Below are 7,748 nucleotides of genomic sequence, written 5' to 3'. Positions count from 1 at the left end.
ATATGATTTCATACCACCCTGACTCGTACAAAGTGAAATAAAGTCATCATATTGGCATCTAAACTCAAACAAATGTGTTTTGTTGATGACGTCATTTTTTTCTTTGTTTAATTGAGATTATCTCACTTATCGGTGATCGATTTTCTCCCACATTTTCATATGTTGTAGCTAAGATAATTCTCTTCTAGAACTATGGCACTTATTTTTTTATTTAGATGACGTCATCATAGTTAAATATTCGATTAAAGGCGACAATGCATAATTTGTCATATTTGCGTGTTATGTCTAAGGGAGGTCACTTTTTTCAAAACATGAATCTGCATGACAATGTGTTTTGACCAGTATCTCGGTTGTTATTCAACAGTTTTCTCCCAAATCTTAGTATATGTTGTAGCTGAGACTATATGGTATCTAAATATTTCTCATTTTTTCAATCAGATATCAGGATCATGCTCATGCTCATCATCATCATCATCATCAATATCATCATCATCATCATCATCATCAATGTCACCATCATCATCATCATCATCATCATGGTCTGAAGATGATCATCATCAACATCATCATGATCATGATTATTATCATCATCATCATTAACATCGTTTTTATCAATATATAACATTATCATTATCATCATCATCATCACCTTTACTATCATGATCATCACCATGTTCATCACGATCATCATTGTTTACATGTCTACATAACTTCTCCCATTCTCAAATCTATCATAAGACTTAGACAGACCACCTTATTCGTCTTCGTGACGAATTAAATTCTAGTTTTTATTTATTTCTCCCCACTTTTTTGTGCCTAGGATAACTCAAGATCAGTATTTCTCCTGATATCGACTACAACACCAGTGTGTTTTTTTTAAAGAAAGAAAACCCGAAACACTTATATCTACTAAACATTACTAAAGACCATTCAATGAATAATATGAAAGTCAATTATATAACTGCAGCAGCACAACCTCGTTTTGTTTCTCATTTTTGACCCCTCCCGACCCAATCATGACAGACATTGCGAGGGGTAACATTGTCCAAACAAGCCATGATATCATTCTCACAAGCCATGATATCATTCTCACATCATTCCTATGGTATAGTATATTGTCAATGTGAGCTATTATTTGGTTTATTAAATGTATTCATTTTCTATCAGCGATTGATCCATGCGCAAACAACCCTTGTGTGAATGGAGGAACATGTCAACAAGATCCAAGCAACTGTCTCAACTTCATCTGTAGCTGTGACGCCTGCTTCCAAGGACCGACCCGTGCCACTGGTATGTTGATGTGATCAGATATTTTGTTTATGTTGAGTGACAAAATAATGATACAATTCGAAATATTTTTAGCGAACATTACGACATTTATCATAAAAAGAAGAAAGTGATTCCAAAAAAATGAGTCCAAAGGCTATAATTGCTAGATACATATATCGTCGCTGATTTTACGAACCGGCATACGAAGCGTTTTTCGTGTCAATTTTCGATTTTAATATTTTTACATATTCTGAATGGAATTACCATGATCAACATTTCTGCAAAATTTTAGGTCATAAAACGCTTTAATTAAAAAGTTATTCGATTTTATAAAATGTGTGCGCTTTGTATGCCAGTTCGTAAAGCTCGAGTTAACGCGCGAAAAGGAATTTGTTGATTTTACGAACCGGCACGCCTAGCTATAACTAGTCTGCTAGCAGAATAGGATTCACCAAAATTTGATGCTTAAACTTCGAGTCTGCGTGGAACTGGTGAGTTGAGGTTTATTTTGTTCTCGATTCAATGAAAATGTATGCACGTCGTGATTGAGTTATCTATAAAATTGTAAATAAACCTCTCCTAAATTGGTGATTACCCTATGATTATTTCCTCTTTCGTAAACCCAGTCACACATGTAGCGGGTATGTTAGTGTACCAGTGTATTAAAGCACGTGCGTGCAAACAATTTTAAAGTGTTTCGCTCAATGAACGGGACCCCTTAGATTAGATTCTGGGGTTATCGTAGTAACAAAAGACCCAATTTATTTCCTACTAACCTGTGGGCTAAATGTTAAGAACTTAAAGTAATGTGATGTGGCAAACCTGGCATGATTTCAGAGATGGGTTCTGTATCTGTTGCTGTAGAAATATACCACTGGCACTAGTGACTAGTCTAGTGAGTAGTGAGTACACTGCATCAACATCTACCAAAGATCACCATCACATTTACCTTTACTTAAGTTTCAAATTCACTTGAGACCTGCATAATTTGGTCATATATTTATATGTTAGTCTTTTCTTTGCATCCTTATTATAAATATACGTGGTTTTAGGTATGACCATATTTTGTCAAAGTGCAGATCTTCTGTAATAAAGTCTATCGTACATCTATGCTCGTACTCATCGAAAACTGTTTCACTTTCAGCAACTAAACAAGGATATTGTGATGTGTTGTCTCTCATAGTGGTCACGATAAATTAGTGCAGAGTAAAAGAAATGACTTGAAACAATATAATTCAACAGTCTCACTGGGTCTAAACTTTAGTGCACTAAAATTATTGTACATGTAGAACCACATGCCTTCTCCAGGTCAGGTCTAGCACTTGGTAGGTTTGCCAGTGTTAGAGATACGATTATCAAATATCAGGTTTTATTTTCTTTATAAACTATTGCTATTATAAATACCTTTATTAAATCATTAGATGGAGTTTATCCAGGATAGCCTTGTCCTGTAGAACAGGGACAAATCTACTAACTTGACTGATATCAAAAGGAGAAAGAATTCGGTACCAAGGAGAGGCACTTCGGTGAAAATAAAATAGGGCAGCAGGTGGTTGCGGGGAAAATGTTGACAGTGTCAGAACCTGGACTTGTACACACCATGGATATGGGAGACATCCCATTAGCTGAGCGTGGTTAGTAATACATTTTTTTATTCAGATACTTTCTTCTCGTTAATGCACATCATCCAAATTACTTTCTATAAAGACTGTTAACAAAACTGAGTACATTTCATAGTTTGCAGTTGGGTACTAGTAGTGTGTGAAATAGATTAGTTGATATGCTTTTTAAAATTTGGGATTATGTTGAGAGGCTACAATCCTTACACTGGGATGAATTAATGCAATTCACTATTTTTCTTTACCAGAGATTTGGGGAACACAATTGCGGTCCCTTAGTAACTTTAGTTTATTTGTTTCTGGGTATAGTGATATTTAAGCGAACATTAGAAAATGTTTATGGTGTAGAATGCTTCCAATGCAGTCCATTAATTTATCTCATTATTTTTGTTTCATTCTGAATAATCAAATGCAAATATCATATGTATTGCTTTGCAGTGATTCAGATACGTTCACGCCCAATGACCGATGATACTAAGTTTGACTGCCCAAGGATTGACAGCCTAAAAATGCTCCTAACAGAGATGAAATGCCCATCAGAGTTCCAGCAAGGATGTAATGTCCCATACATTGACCCCTTTTGATTGAAGACCAGCCAACTTAAAGCTCACAGATTGGTGGTTAGTTATTCCACATTCTATTTTTTTTTGTAGCTAACAAAGATATACATTTAGCCTATGTTAATGTAACTAGATACGTGTATAATACTGATTATTATAATTAGTTTTGAAGTTTGACATACATGTACATACCTGAAAATAAATGAAATTACCACCTTGCAGTATAATTTTATGACAGATATCATTGTCCTAAAGAATGGTAAGTGTTTGAAAAATGAATCATGCAATTTTCATTCCAGTTAAAGAAAAGTTATAGTTTTGGGTAATATTCATTACACCAACTAGTATATTTCAAGCATATATTTATATGTACATGTTTGTGAATACAGTTTAACCTGTCTACAGCGACCCCGCCCCCCCCCCCCACTTCGAGAACGGACGGACCCCATGCGTGTTGCCAAAATGTCCTTTTCGTAACAAAAGAAAAAGGTCGACCCGTATTGACTTTACACACCGGACTTTTGCTGAAAAAGGGGGGGGGGGTGCTGAAAAAGGCTCGTATACAAAAGAAAAAGGTCATATGGAAACGTTTGCTTGTATTTGTCTCATAAAAGAAGTTGATCACAAACTGACTCCCACACGGTGTCGAGTGTTAAGGGGTCACAGGCCACTGGCTTCATCGGGCAGGTAGTTCCATTATGTGAATGGGTAAATTAACTATTACAAAATGAGGGGACACATTACATTGTACAATAGGGACACACATTCTTTTTATTGTGCAGAACATACTCTTTTATTGACTTACTTATTGCATGAAACTATAAAACCAAAATGAAATTTGTGTTCTGGCAATTGGAGTACAAAGAATGATATAGCAGGTGAATAAATGCTTCAACAGCAACACAAACACCGGGTAAGCTAGGAAGCATCCATAAATTTGAATAATTTAGTTGATAAACGACGCATGTGGACGTTTGTTGGAGCAGAAAGCAGTGGATTTTTAACAACACTAACCCATTTAACAGAATATCGGAACGTAAATTAAATTTGACGCTGTTGGAAAATGCATCTTTCTACCCTGCGACTTTAATGGTACGATCCAGTAAATTAAAACAGTAAAATTGCTCTTATTTTAAAATTTCTCATTAAATAAACCCCAAACTTCAGTGATATCAGAAAAAAATATTTTAAATCTTACTAATAGTTAAAAAAAGATGTATTAACATTGTGAAAGTGTCGCATTTTACGATAAAAGACGCCGATTTAGCGAAGATGGCGTTATTAGTGCGCTTGCATCAGGGAATTCAAGGTCAAAAGGTCAATTCAGACACTGATAAGTTATTGGTCGAGCCTTTTTGTTTCCTTTATTCCGACAAAATTATACAATCAATCAAAACAAGTTTAATACCAGAAGAAAGCTAACGATTAGTATTTTTATTAACCGCTTGCCCCAAAGTCGCTTGACCACAGTAAAACGAGTGAGAGCTTGCGAGAGCGGCCAAAGTGTGATTGAAACTCGCTATTTGCTCTTCTCCAACGCAAAAAGAGACGACATTGTGCTGGATAAATGTATTTTTTCCGACAAAAGTACAGAAAATTTGCATATGGTCTTTTTATATTATACTTTATGAAATGTTACCCGAGTGACTTCCGGGCGCCCCAATGCTGGAAAGAAACGCACATTTTAGAAAACTTCACTTTTTCATGGAAAAATGCTTATTTATTTTATGCACGCAAGTCTGATTGAGCGGATGATACAACGTTTCCATATGGAGCCGTATTGACTTTACACACCGGACTTTTGCTGAAAGGGGGGGGGGGGTCGGTTGGAACACGCATTTGCGTACCCTAAATTACACTGAGTGGGGGGGGGGGGGCGGGACAGCGACCGCCCAAGGGAAAACAAAAAGTAGTCCTCGTAGACAGGTGGTCTTTGTAGACAGGTTCCTTTAGTACATGTTTCAATGAGAAACCATTTTCAAGGGAAACAAAAATTGTGGTCCTTGTAGACAGGTGGTCTTTGTAGACAGGTGGTCACTAAAGCAGGTTTGACTGTGTCTGGATTTTATTCTGAAACTATGAATTGTGATCAAACAACATTCACAAGTGATTAGAATATTGTGATAAGAACTTAGCAAGTGGCTAGGTAAAAATAAGTCTCAAGAATTACCAGATGTATCTTTCTTTAAATTCTCTGTTGACATTCACGTTGAATCTGCTTGCAAGGGGAATATGGATTATCAAATTATTAATTGTTGTATAACTACCTTTCAGTTTTTGTTCACAATTTATTATACATGTATTTGGATTCTGGGTAAGCCTGATATGAAGTTGTTGTTTTGTTTTGTTTTTGGCTGCTATAAACATGTACCTACTCCAGCATACATGTATTTATCTGTATATAGTATTCCATGATATTTTCTTGTCTCATTTCAAAATTCCTCTGTTGTATTTTTATGCTCCCAATGAAATGAAATAAATGAATGATATCATTTTTTTTTATTTCCAGTGATTCAAATGGCCCCAGTTCTACAAAAGGATAGCCCACAGTTTGCTGACAGCCCACAAACTGACTGCTATCAGAACAATGGTTCACAAATAATTGCTCAACAAATTGAGAGCCAAGGGATCCCAAACCCATGGACAACAGGTCACTGGTTTTTAGGTAAGTTACAAGTTTACACCTCCTGAATGCAAACTATTGAGTGATATTTAAAAAGTGTCCTTCTATTATTTTTTTTTGCAGGGGATGTCTATTTTAATTACCTTTGGTTAGTGTACAGTGCAGCTTAGAGAAATTAGCTTAGGATTTGCAATGTATGCATTAACTTTGACTGCACTTTCTAAGTTTGTTGAATCATGATGTATGTGTTACGACAACTTCAACATATTTTGTTGATTTCATTAGAATATATTTTTGTAAAAAATATCTGTTTGTGGCTTCTACAACCTCATATTAAGTAATTTAGACCAAAGCAAGATTTATTAAATTCAATGAACCATCCAAATAAATAAACCAAGACTGATGAGGAATATTGCATATGTGATATTCTTTTCTAAACTGCTCCCAAACTTTGTTGCTCTCTGTGTTAAAGTTCTCGGACCTGGTGAGGACATCCCAAAGGCAGAATGAAACAGAACCATGGAGATGGATACAGACTTTGAGGATGAAGTACACAAAGTGGATTCTGACACAGAAAACTTCGTGTTAGCTGCTGTGGGTCAGTACTAGCACAGCCGATGTTTCACCTGTTATATTGGATTTTGTATTCATGAAATTTGAATCATAACCATTAAAATTATATACATATATATATATACATTTAAAGAAATATTGTGTAAGCTGTCTAGAAAGGCAAACTGTCTTTAAAGGCCAAGTTCTGTGTTGGGATGGCCTCATTAGACAGGTATTGATGGATAGATTATTTCTGTGGACTGGTATAACCATAACGTACTGACCGATGTTAAATACCATCATTTTGGTTTATACAATTCAATAATAAAAGAGAAAGTGTATTTTAATAAAGCTTCATGGCATTCTGATCAAAAGTGACCGGAAATTGGAATCAAATGTAACATATTTTATCATCAAAAGAGCAAATGGAAAACTTCACATACTACGTATCTTGCAAGGCACTGCCTTCCAGATCGCAATTTGTTAACTATTATGATGAATATGTTCGGCCCATTCTTGAATATGCAACACCGGTTTGGAATAGCGGCATCACCAAAAAACAATGCGAAAGATTAGAAAAATTCCAAAAGCGAACCCTCCACATCATCGTTGGTGCTCAGTATACAACTTATAAGAACGCTCTTTAATACCTGCTTTGAAATGTAAACACTTGAGCAAATGAGACATTCGCTGTGCACATCTTACATTGGAAAATGTATTTCCAGTAACTAATTAAAGAACATCTTATCCCAGATTACTCAGAAAAGAGTTCTTAGACATACTAAGAAATTACCCGAAATACGTTGCCGAACAAACAGAGTGAACCAAAAGCCACACACCACCACTTAAACGCATCCACGATTCTAGTTAACACTAAAAAAGATGTTTCATACCACCAATATTATAGTAATGATGTAATAAAAAAAGTGCAATACTTGAATGCAAACTATAGTTTCAATTACTGATACACACAATTTAATGAAATCTTTTAAAAGTTTTTATGTAGATTATATTATATATATATATATACCTCTTTTATATTTATACTTGGGTCTAATCTTTGTATCCTTATAATAAATACACCACATCTTCTGTATCGAAGTTAAAAATCTATGATAACCATTC

The 7,748-nt window shown here is 35.2% G+C and overlaps 1 long non-coding RNA gene across 1 annotated transcript; it reads left to right on the top strand.

Annotated features, from left to right (window-relative positions):
• The first annotated feature begins 2,822 nt into the window (after positions 1-2,822).
• On the top strand, positions 2,823-6,590 carry LOC115929951. Its single transcript, XR_004066760.1, has 4 exons — positions 2,823-2,903; positions 3,327-3,508; positions 5,958-6,113; positions 6,544-6,590. It is a non-coding gene; the product is annotated as an uncharacterized LOC115929951 (long non-coding RNA).
• Positions 6,591-7,748: the final 1,158 nt, after the last annotated feature.

This window comes from Strongylocentrotus purpuratus, unplaced genomic scaffold (assembly GCF_000002235.5).
Source record: "Strongylocentrotus purpuratus isolate Spur 01 unplaced genomic scaffold, Spur_5.0 spur5_contig_861, whole genome shotgun sequence".
NCBI lineage: Eukaryota > Metazoa > Echinodermata > Echinoidea > Camarodonta > Strongylocentrotidae > Strongylocentrotus > Strongylocentrotus purpuratus.
This window is presented reverse-complemented; position numbering and strand designations above follow the sequence as displayed.